Source organism: Poeciliopsis prolifica, unplaced genomic scaffold, assembly GCF_027474105.1.
Source record: "Poeciliopsis prolifica strain line A6 unplaced genomic scaffold, Auburn_PproV2 SCAFFOLD149, whole genome shotgun sequence".
In the NCBI taxonomy this organism is placed as follows: Eukaryota; Metazoa; Chordata; class Actinopteri; order Cyprinodontiformes; family Poeciliidae; genus Poeciliopsis; species Poeciliopsis prolifica.
The window spans coordinates 472,787-485,568 of record NW_026562524.1 but is presented as its reverse complement, the minus strand read 5'-3'; the positions used below and the strand labels follow the sequence as shown (position 1 = coordinate 485,568).

At 35.5% G+C, this 12,782-nt stretch overlaps 1 long non-coding RNA gene across 1 annotated transcript; it reads left to right on the top strand.

Moving 5' to 3' along the window:
• The first annotated feature begins 4,650 nt into the window (after positions 1-4,650).
• LOC129355882 (uncharacterized) lies at positions 4,651-5,767 on the top strand. The gene is made up of 2 exons (XR_008605333.1): positions 4,651-4,840; positions 4,948-5,767. It is a non-coding gene; the product is annotated as an uncharacterized LOC129355882 (long non-coding RNA).
• Positions 5,768-12,782: the final 7,015 nt, after the last annotated feature.

Sequence of the window (12,782 nt, the reverse complement as noted above, 5' to 3'; positions counted from 1 at the left end):
TCAGGGAAGCAAAGTTTATCCATGTGTCTAGTTAATAAACAATTTTGCCAAAAGTCTTGGCTGACCTGCCTTGACTCACAGGAGCTTTAATGATCCATTCCTGACCCATCAGGTTCAATATGACGCTGGTCCACCGCTTGCAGCTAGAACTCCTCTTCCTCATGTTGGAAGGGTTCAGATCCAAACTGTTCCCTGTTGAGATATAAAGTCTAGTTAGCATAACTACAGAGACATTAAACCTTTAGACATATGAAAATATTAGATGTAGCAATGAATATTTGGGGTAGACTGACATAAAGATCCAAACTAAAAACAGCTGCTGACTCTCTGAACCTACATAAATTTTTAAGGAGAGTTTTGCAGATAGATAGACCTGCGCTCCCTTAACTAGTCTGCAGACAGGGAATCTATCTGCTATCAAAACAATAAATTCTTTGGTTCAAGAGTTCAGTGAAACATTAAAACTTTTAAGTCTTCTCCAAAGTATAATTAAACGTATTAAGAGATTTCCTTAAGCATTAAACAACATGTTTTTGAATTAGTTAGTCTCTAACCATACTATTTTTCATGCATTATATTACTGAAAATACAATAGAATCAGGAAACTATTTTACTTTTAAAATATTTCAGGTATTCTAAAACAGCTTTTCTAAAATAGACAACAACTGCAGCTTTAGATCCAAACTTATAGTTGTTATTTGGCATTAGATTTTGTGAGAAATACAAATCTTGTTCAATAACTAAGACAGAGGGCCATTGCGTCTAGCTGCAGGTCATAAATTCTGGTCTGGAATGTAAAAGGAGGAGACTGGCACAAGATAACTCCGGTGGAGTCTCCATATATTTGCTTTAGGGTGCTCTAGCAGTCTCAAGCAGGGTAATAAATTAACATTGAAGCAGCCCTGCAAGGGAAAGACACACCTCCTAATGCATATATTTAAATGAGGTGAATACACATTCTTATAAAATGGTCTGTTTTTTACAGTAGAAGATCAAATTGCTTTGTGCCCAAGTGAGCATTCCCAGAAATGCATTTCTGTTTGTTTCTTTCAACTCGTTGCAGGTAATTCTGTTTTGTCTTGTCAGACTTTTTGATAATCTGGATGTAATGCTGATAAACATTTTTATGCGTTGAATTCTCTGGATAAGCTCTATATGTCTGACGTCTGATGTCGTATGATTGTTCTTTAATATTCCCCTGCCAACGCGAGATTGATGGATCTGGGAAACAGAGGAAATATGAGCAAAACGAAGATATTCCTCTGATCTTAACATCCTACATAATTCGGATCCTGGAATCGTCCAAAATGTCTTGGTTTACTGAAGCATTCAGAGATCCTTTCACTGGAGCCAAGTGAAAGGATCCCTGAAAAACCAGCCCACAGCATGATCCTTCCTCCACCACACTTTACTCTTGGCATAAAGCAGTCAGGCAAGTACTGGAGGTCCGTATGAGTGACTCTTTGCACTATGAGATTCATCATCTGCCTATGACTTCATGAGCTGCTGTCTTTCACAGATACTAAGATTTTCTTCCAACACAGTTAACTGGAATATTTCGTATCGACTGGATTTTGTTGCCCGGTGGCGTCTTGTCAGGTCCAGGCTGGATTTCACTGAGATCCTCAAGCCAAACATTATTTCACTAATGTCTGTAAAACTGTCTACATGTCCAGATGCTTCATTTATTCAGCTGGAAGTGACTGAACCTGATTCCTGGAGAAAATACTTTAGGCCACATAATGCCATATTATATAGAGTATAACATTAATATAGAGTCAGAGTTTCTTTCAGTTATAGTTTGATATTTGATATTTCATAAGTGGCTCTTTCAGATTCTCACTAAGTGCCTTGCTGGTTCACTAATGAAAGTGTTAAGTTCATCCATCCATTTCCTAACGTTCCCCACGGGGCGGTAGCTGCCTGCCTCTCCAGAGCGGCGGGGTCACCTGGAGAGGTCAACAGTCTGTCGCAGGGCGTTAAGTTAATATTAGGGCTAAATGTAAGACAACAAATATAATATCTGATTTCCAACCTAATTTATTTTGCTGAGTAAAACATTGGAGACAAAAAAGACGTGATGAAGTTATAAATGTTTGAGTCCAAAAAGGTCTTTTGTTCTGTTTTGGACCTTTGAAAGTTTTTCACATACACAATTCAACTGTTTTGTAAATTCACCCCAAAAAGAGTTTTCTTAAGAAAATATAAATTATTATATACTGCAGTAGAGCAGCTGGCTCTGATGCCTTGCAGCCAGAGAAGGTCCTGGGTTCAATTCCCAGTCTGTTTTCAAGGAGTTTGCATGTTTTAAATGTGTGAATTTTGTGGTTTTTGCATTAATGTATTTGGTTCTCATCTCAGGTATTCCTTTTCCAGGTTTTATTTCTTTAGCACATTTTAATAAATTACATTTTCATTTCTTTATAAACTCCTTGCATGGTCTCCTTCAGTGTTTCCTCCCAAATGATCCTGATGGAGAAACATTGATGTTGATTGGTTTCTAAAACTCTCCATGTTTCTTTCTGTGCTGCCCTGCAGCTGCATGCTGGTCCATGGAGATGATAAAGCTCCAGCCCCGCGATATGAATCCATCCTGGTATAACGGATGGGTTGGTTCTGATGGTTCGGTTTCGTTCAGTGCCGTAACTCTTGTCACTGTTATTCACGTCAGTTTATGTCAGTTTACGTCAGTTTGCGTCAGTCCCAGCAGCATCAGCAGCTCCATGAACCACGTGACTTCCGCATTTCGTCCATGAACCGTTACGTCTAACATACAGACTGTAGAAATGGGTCGTTTCATGATCGTGTGGTTCTGCTGGACTCTCAGTATCGGTTCTGTCTCTGCTGAAGGTGAGTTTTTAATCCGCCTCCATCTTAACAAAAGATTCTCACAATCTGTTGATCCAGAGACAAAAGACCATCAGGAAACTCGGATGATGCGATGATGACGTTGCTAGCAGCTGAACACAAAGCGAGACATTATAGTCCGGTTATATTAGAGTCATAATAGAACAATAAATCATGATAAAACCTCAATGTTTGTAAAACCAGCTAACATTGAGACCAATCTGCTGGTGACGTCACGCCCTGATCTGAGCTCTGACTTCCGGGTGAAAGGAAAACGGTTCTTGTCTAAATCTAGTTCATGCAGCTAAAGCCTGAAAGTGAAGAAGATCTGGACCGATTAACAGCTCAGACAGTCAGGCATCATTCACATCTAGATCCTAGATCTACATCCATATCTAGATCTGGATCTAGAATCTAGATCTGCATCTAGATGTGAATCCAGATCTACATCTAGAACATCTCGTCTCCATGCCAGCTGGGATCAACAGCAGCCTGACATCCAATAAGATGTTCTGGTTCTGACCCGGTACTCAGATTGACTTGCTCTGATTGGTTCCTCCTTCATCTTTCCTCTCTCAGCCATCATGTTCAGTAAATCAATCTTTAGTTTTGCTGTTCATTGCTTCCCTTTATTTCTTATGGTACAAACTAACTGAACAAATTGTTGAAGCTCCAGTTTTACAGTTTTATCTTTGAGATGTTAATTAGTTTAACTTATTAGAGAAGCTAGTGTTACATTTCTTTATGAACCTTTTCTCTACAATAAAGGTTTTTTCTCTGCTTTGGGTAAATTGTTTGCTTTCAGGTTCATCTGATGAATCCAGTGGAAACTGTTGATTCATTTTTCCCCTTTAGATTCATGAGCTGAAAACATTCGAGTTTAGATCAAATGGTTTGTGTTGGGATCACAGCGCAGTGTTGGTGGGGTTACCAGTTTCTGGTTGCCTTTACCACTCTACTGGTTTCAGTGTGTAAATAAACACTGCAGTTGGTTTAAGTACTTTGTGGATAAAAACAGGATTTATTTTTAGCTTGTTTAGGTAACAAACATCTGTTAGAAACTGAACCAGTTTTGCTCGTACAAATGACAAAGTCTTCTGTAGAGAAATGTTGAAAGCACAAATATAGATCCTGTGAAAGTTCGGCTCTCTCACTGCACTCTTCTTGTTTCCATGATCCAGATTCACTTTATTGTTAGTTTTAAATTACAGCCAATAGCGCCACAGTGTGGCAATATCTAAAATGACACCAGTCAAAACCAACATGATCAACAACTACTGGGTAAAATTAGCCTTCCTGTTACTCTGTAGACTCCAGATGATGTCATCAACCCAGCTGTTAATAATGACAATATAAGTAATTATGAGTTTTCTGTATGTTTAGTTCACAGGAGAATTAGATCATATTTAGGCCAACATGTTGAACATGCTGTGGTTCTAGAGCCGGCTGCAGCAGAACCAGTGAAACAGACATTAATCTGTCACCAGTCACTGAACATGAAGCTCCAGGGTCTGGAAAGTGGATCAACGTGTCGTCAGTCACTAAGTTGATCTCAGTGACTGTTCACCACTGAAGTGACTTGGTGAAGCATTTTAACCTGCCATGGAAGTATACAATCCTCTTTGACCTTTGACCTCTCTGTTGTTCCAGACGTCACAGTTATTCTGGAGAGAACGTCACTCTGAACTGTAAAACAACAACAACTACTGGGAACAATCCTGTAGCTGTGGAGTGGAGCAGAACCGATCTGGGGGATGAATTTGTTCTTGTGTTCAAAACGGTCGGATTGTTCCATTTGTCCAGCACCGATCTTACAAGAACCGAGTGGATCTGGCAGACAGACAGATGAAGGATGGAAACGTGTCTCTGGTTGTGATGAACGTGACGACCAGCGATAATGGAACATATGAATGTCGAGTTCGAAATCAAGGAAGCCTGGATCCTGAACTGATCAGAACCATCAAGCTGCATGTTTCCCTTCATCCTCCTCCAGGTGAGTCTCTTTAACTCTGGATCAGAACCAGCACCTTCCTGGTTCTGGATCTCAGAAACACCTGGGATCATTTGTTTCACTGATTCTAGTTCCGTCTTTGTCTGCAGGAGACAAGAACTCAGGAAACCAGGATGGATCCATCGGACTGATAGTTGGTCTGATTTCATCTCTGCTGGTTTTTGCTGCTGCTGTTTTATTTCTGATGTATAAGAAACAATCTGCTTGTTTCAGGAAGAAACCCTCAGATCCTCCAGCTGATCTGTAGATCAATCAACGCCTTAATTCTGTAAACATAACATGATTTGCATCAGATTATTGCTGCTTTTCTAATCCATCATCATGAACTGATTTCCTCCTGCAGTTTGTTTTCTCTGTTTCAACATCACAGCTGATCAACTTCCTGATCTGATCAATCATGATGTCACTCATATACAGGCCTGACATCCACTGATGTGAAATGGACCATAATCCATGTCTCTGGATTATAATCTGCAGAACTTCCATCAGTAAAATCTTTCTCAGATGCGTCCAGCTTGGTGATTTAAATGATGCGTCAGTCCCAGCAGCATCAGCTGATTTTGGGCCGTTTGTTATTGATCCATTTCACATCAGTGGATCCATCCTCACCTTTAATCTGAGGAGCAGAAAAGTGTTTCCTGGTCATTTGGTGATAATCTGAGGAAAATCCTGAATGTCTGCAGACATGAAGCTTCATCAGGATCCATGTTGCAGCAAGAGAAAGAAAAATGTTGGAAACATGAAGAATAATCTGATCATCATATGAATATTTTATTGAGTTTTTCTGTTTGTATTTATTCTGACCTCAATGTGTTTCTCAGGTTTACATGTTTGTGCTTTTTTATAAAGTGTTTATTTTGTTATGTTTTCCAGTATTATGATGAATAAAAGCCTGAAACATTGAAGTGATTCAACTTCTTTGAACTTCAACATTAATAACTCAGAACTTCAGGTATTAATAACTCAGAGCTTCAGGTATTAATAACTCAGAGCTTCAGGTATTAATGACTCAGAGTTTCAGGTATTAATAACTCAGAGCTTCAGGTATTAATAACTCAGAGTTTCAGATATTAATAACTCAGAACTTCAGGTATTAATAACTCAGAGCTTCAGGTATTAATAACTCAGAGTTTCAGGTATTAATAACTCAGAGCTTCAGGTATTAATAACTCAGAGCTTCAGGTATTAATAACTCAGAGTTTCAGGTATTAATAACTCAAAGCTTCAGGTATTAATAACTCAGAACTTCAGGTATTAATAACTCAGAGCTTCAGGTGTTAATAACTCAGAGTTTAAGTTATTAATAACTCAGAGCTTCAGGTGTTAATAACTCAGAGCTTCAGATATTAATAACTCAAAGCTTCAGGTATTAATAACTCAGAACTTCAGATATTAATAACTCAAAGCTTCAGGTATTAATAACTCAGAACTTCAGGTATTAATAACTCAGAGTTTCAGGTATTAATAACTCAGAGCTTCAGGTGTTAATAACTCAGAGCTTCAGGTATTAATAACTCAGAGCTTCAGGTGTTAATAACTCAGAACTTCAGGTATTAATAACTCAGAGTTTCAGGTATTAATAACTCAGAGCTTCAGGTATTAATAACTCAGAGTTTAAGTTATTAATAACTCAGAGCTTCAGGTGTTAATAACTCAGAGCTTCAGATATTAATAACTCAAAGCTTCAGGTATTAATAACTCAGAGCTTCAGGTATTAATAACTCAGAACTTCAGATATTAATAACTCAGAGTTTCAGGTATTAATAACTCAGAACTTCAGGTATTAATAACTCAGAGCTTGAGATATTAATAACTCAAAGCTTCAGGTATTAATAACTCAGAACTTCAGATATTAATAACTCAAAGCTTCAGGTATTAATAACTCAGAACTTCAGGTATTAATAACTCAGAGTTTCAGGTATTAATAACTCAGAGCTTCAGGTGTTAATAACTCAGAGCTTCAGATATTAATAACTCAAAGCTTCAGGTATTAATAACTCAGAACTTCAGATATTAATAACTCAAAGCTTCAGGTATTAATAACTCAGAACTTCAGGTATTAATAACTCAGAACTTCAGGTATTAATAACTCAGAGCTTCAGATATTAATAACTCAGAGTTTCAGGTATTAATAACTCAAAGCTTCAGGTATTAATAACTCAGAGTTTCAGGTATTAATAACTCAGAGCTTCAGATATTAATAACTCAAAGCTTCAGGTATTAATAACTCAGAACTTCAGGTATTAATAACTCAGAGTTTCAGGTATTAATAACTCAGAGCTTCAGGTGTTAATAACTCAGAGCTTCAGATATTAATAACTCAAAGCTTCAGGTATTAATAACTCAGAACTTCAGGTATTAATAACTCAGAACTTCAGATATTAATAACTCAGAGCTTCAGATATTAATAACTCAGAGCTTCAGGTATTAATAACTCAGAGCTTATTAATAACTCAGAGCTTAAGTTATTAATAACTCAGAGCTTCAGATATTAATAACTCAGAGTTTCAGGTATTAATAACTCAGAGCTTCAGGTATTAATAACTCAGAGCTTCAGATATTAATAACTCAGAGCTTCAGGTATTAATAACTCAGAGCTTCAGGTATTAATAACTCAGAGTTTCAGGTATTAATAACTCAGAGCTTCAGGTATTAATAACTCAGAGTTTCAGGTATTAATAACTCAGAACTTCAGATATTAATAACTCAAAGCTTCAGGTATTAATAACTCAGAACTTCAGGTATTAATAACTCAGAACTTCAGATATTAATAACTCAGAGGTTCAGGTATTAATAACTCAAAGCTTCAGGTATTAATAACTCAGAGTTTTAAGGTATTAATAACTCAGAGCTTCAGATATTAATAACTCAGAGCTTCAGATATTAATAACTCAGAGTTTCAGGTATTAATAACTCAGAGCTTCAGGTATTAATAACTCAGAGCTTCAGGTATTAATAACTCAGAGTTTCAGGTATTAATAACTCAGAGCTTCAGGTATTAATAACTCAGAGTTTCAGGTATTAATAACTCAGAGCTTCAGGTATTAATAACTCAGAGTTTCAGGTATTAATAACTCAGAGTTTCAGGTATTAATAACTCAGAGCTTCAGATATTAATAACTCAGAGGTTCAGGTATTAATAACTCAAAGCTTCAGGTATTAATAACTCAGAGTTTTAAGGTATTAATAACTCAGAGCTTCAGGAATTAATAACTCAGAGCTTCAGATATTAATAACTCAGAGTTTCAGGTATTAATAACTCAGAGCTTCAGGTATTAATAACTCAGAGCTTCAGGTATTAATAACTCAGAGCTTCAGGTATTAATAACTCAGAGTTTCAGGTATTAATAACTCAGAGCTTCAAATATTAATAACTCAGAGTTTCACATATTAATAACTCAGAGTTTCAGGTATTAATAACTCAGAGTTTCAGGTATTAATAACTCAGAGCATCACATATTAATAACTCAGAGCTTCAGGTATTAATAACTCAGAGTTTCAGGTATTAATAACTCAGAACTTCAGGTATTAATAACTCAGAGCTTCAGATATTAATAACTCAGAGTTTCAGGTATTAATAACTCAAAGCTTCAGGTATTAATAACTCAGAGTTTCAGGTATTAATAACTCAGAGTTTCAGGTATTAATAACTCAGAGTTTTAAGGTATTAATAACTCAGAGCTTCAGGTATTAATAACTCAAAGCTTCAGATATTAATAACTCAGAGTTTCAGGTATTAATAACTCAGAGCTTCAGGTATTAATAACTCAGAACTTCAGGTGTTAATAACTCAGAGCTTCAGGTATTAATAACTCAGAGCTTCAGGTATTAATAACTCAGAGTTTCAGGTATTAATAACTCAGAGTTTCAGGTGTTAATAACTCAGAGCTTCAGGTATTAATAACTCAGAGTTTCAGGTATTAATAACTCAGAGCTTCAGGTATTAATAACTCAGAGCTTCAGGTGTTAATAACTCAGAGCTTCAGGTGTTAATAACTCAGAGCTTCAGGTATTAATAACTCAGAGCTTATTAATAACTCAGAGTTTCAGGTATTAATAACTCAGAGCTTCAGGTATTAATAACTCAGAGCTTATTAATAACTCAGACCTTCAGGTATTAATAACTCAGAGTTTCAGGTATTAATAACTCAGAGCTTCAGATATTAATAACTCAGAGCTTCAGGTATTAATAACTCAGAGCTTCAGGTATTAATAACTCAGAGTTTCAGGTATTAATAACTCAGAGTTTCAGGTATTAATAACTCAGAGTTTCAGGTATTAATAACTCAGAGCTTCAGGTATTAATAACTCAGAGCTTCAGGTATTAATAACTCAGAACTTCAGGTGTTAATATCTCAGAGCTTCAGGTATTAATAACTCAGAGTTTCAGGTATTAATAACTCAGAGCTTCAGGTGTTAATAACTCAGAGTTTCAGGTGTTAATAACTCAGAGTTTCAGGTGTTAATAACTCAGAGCTTCAGGTATTAATAACTCAGAGTTTCAGGTATTAATAACTCAGAGCTTCAGGTATTAATAACTCAGAGCTTCAGGTGTTAATAACTCAGAGCTTCAGATATTAATAACTCAGAGCTTCAGATATTAATAACTCAGAGTTTCAGGTATTAATAACTCAGAGCTTCAGGTATTAATAACTCAGAGCTTCAGGTATTAATAACTCAGAGCTTCAGGTATTAATAACTCAGAGTTTCAGGTATTAATAACTCAGAGCTTCAGGTATTAATAACTCAGAGCTTCAGGTATTAATAACTCAGAACTTCAGGTGTTAATATCTCAGAGCTTCAGGTATTAATAACTCAGAGTTTCAGGTATTAATAACTCAGAGCTTCAGGTGTTAATAACTCAGAGTTTCAGATATTAATAACTCAGAGTTTCAGGTGTTAATAACTCAAAGTTTCAGGTATTAATAACTCAGAGTTTCAGGTATTAATAACTCAGAGCTTCAGGTATTAATAACTCAGAGCTTCAGGTGTTAATAACTCAGAATTTCAGGTATTAATAACTCAGAGCTTCAGATATTAATAACTCAGAGTTTCAGGTATTAATAACTCAGAGCTTCAGGTATTAATAACTTAGAGCTTCAGGTATTAATAACTCAGAGCTTCAGGTATTAATAACTCAGAGTTTCAGGTATTAATAACTCAGAGCTTCAGGTATTAATAACTCAGAGCTTCAGGTATTAATAACTCAGAGTTTCAGGTATTAATAACTCAGAGCTTCAGGTATTAATAACTCAGAGTTTCAGGTATTAATAACTCAAAGTTTCAGATATTAATAACTCAGAGTTTCAGGTATTAATAACTCAGAGCTTCAGGTGTTAATAACTCAGAGCTTCAGGTATTAATAACTCAGAGTTTCAGGTATTAATAACTCAGAGTTTCAGGTATTAATAACTCAGAGCTTCAGGTATTAATAACTCAGAGCTTCAGATATTAATAACTCAGAGTTTCAGGTATTAATAACTCAAAGTTTCAGATATTAATAACTCAGAGCTTCAGGTGTTAATAACTCAGAGCTTCAGGTGTTAATAACTCAGAGCTTCAGGTATTAATAACTCAGAGTTTCAGGTATTAATACTCAGAGTTTCAGGTATTAATAACTCAGAGCTTCAGATATTAATAACTCAGAGCTTCAGGTGTTAATAACTCAGAGTTTCAGATATTAATAACTCAGAGTTTCAGGTATTAATAACTCAGAGCTTCAGATATTAATAACTCAGAGCTTCAGGTGTTAATAACTCAGAGTTTCAGATATTAATAACTCAGAGTTTCAGGTGTTAATAACTCAGAGTCTCAGGTATTAATAACTCAGAGTTTCTGGTATTAATAACTCAGAGCTTCAGGTGTTAATAACTCAGAGCTTCAGGTGTTAATAACTCAGAGTTTCAGGTATTAATAACTCAGAGCTTCAGGTGTTAATAACTCAGAGTTTCAGGTATTAATAACTCAGAGCTTCAGATATTAATAACTTAGAGCTTCAGGTATTAATAACTCAGAGCTTCAGGTATTAATAACTCAGAGTTTCAGGTATTAATAACTCAGAGCTTCAGGTATTAATAACTCAAAGTTTCAGATATTAATAACTCAGAGTTTCAGGTATTAATAACTCAGAGCTTCAGGTGTTAATAACTCAGAGCTTCAGGTATTAATAACTCAGAGTTTCAGGTATTAATAACTCAGAGCTTCAGGTATTAATAACTCAGAGCTTCAGATATTAATAACTCAGAGTTTCAGGTATTAATAACTCAAAGTTTCAGATATTAATAACTCAGAGCTTCAGGTGTTAATAACTCAGAGCTTCAGGTATTAATAACTCAGAGTTTCAGGTATTAATAACTCAGAGCTTCAGGTGTTAATAACTCAGAGTCTAAGGTATTAATAACTAAGAGCTTCAGATATTAATAACTCAGAGCTTCAGGTGTTAATAACTCAGAGCTTCAGGTGTTAATAACTCAGAGTTTCAGGTATTAATAACTCAGATTTCAGGTATTAATAACTCAGAGCTTCAGGTGTTAATAACTCAGAGTCTAAGGTATTAATAACTAAGAGCTTCAGATATTAATAACTCAGAGCTTCAGGTGTTAATAACTCAGAGCTTCAGGTGTTAATAACTCAGAGCTTCAGGTATTAATAACTCAGAGCTTCAGGTATTAATAACTCAGAGCTTCAGGTATTAATAACTCAGAGTTTCAGGTATTAATAACTCAGAGTTTCAGGTGTTAATAACTCAGAGTCTCAGGTATTAATAACTAAGAGCTTCAGATATTAATAACTCAGAGCTTCAGGTGTTAATAACTCAGAGCTTCAGTGTTAATAACTCAGAGTTTCAGGTATTAATAACTCAGAGCTTCAGGTGTTAATAACTCAGAGTCTCAGGTATTAATAACTAAGAGCTTCAGATATTAATAACTCAGAGCTTCAGGTGTTAATAACTCAGAGTCTCAGGTATTAATAACTAAGAGCTTCAGATATTAATAACTCAGAGCTTCAGGTGTTAATAACTCAGAGCTTCACGTGTTAATAACTCAGAGCTTCAGGTGTTAATAACTCAGAGCTTCAGGTATTAATAACTCAGAGCTTCAGGTATTAATAACTCAGAGTTTCAGGTATTAATAACTCAGAGTTTCAGGTATTAATAACTCAGAGCTTCAGGTATTAATAGCTCAGAGCTTCAGATATAATAACTCAGAGTTTCAGGTATTAAGAACTCAAGTTTCAGATATTAATAACTCAGAGCTTCAGGTGTTAATAACTCAGAGCTTCAGGTATTAATAACTCAGAGTTTCAGGTATTAATAACTCAGAGTTTCAGGTATTAATAACTCAGAGTTTCAGGTATTAATAACTCAGAGCTTCAGGTATTAATAACTCAGAGCTTCAGGTATTAATAACTCAAAGTTTCAGATATTAATAACTCAGAGTTTCAGGTATTAATAACTCAGAGCTTCAGGTGTTAATAACTCAGAGTCTCAGGTATTAATAACTAAGAGCTTCAGATATTAATAACTCAGAGCTTCAGGTGTTAATAACTCAGAGTCTCAGGTATTAATAACTCAGAGCTTCAGGTATTATAAACCAGAGCTTCAGATATTAATAACTCAGAGTTTCAGGTATTAATAACTCAAAGTTTCAGATATTAATAACTCAGAGCTTCAGGTGTTAATAACTCAGAGTCTCAGGTATTAATAACTCAGAGCTTCAGGTATTAATAACTCAGAGCTTCAGATATTAATAACTCAGAGTTTCAGGTATTAATAACTCAAAGTTTCAGATATTAATAACTCAGAGCTTCAGGTGTTAATAACTCAGAGCTTCAGGTATTAATAACTCAGAGTTTCAGGTATTAATAACTCAGAGTTTCAGGTATTAATAACTCAGAGTTTCAGGTATTAATAACTCAGAACTTC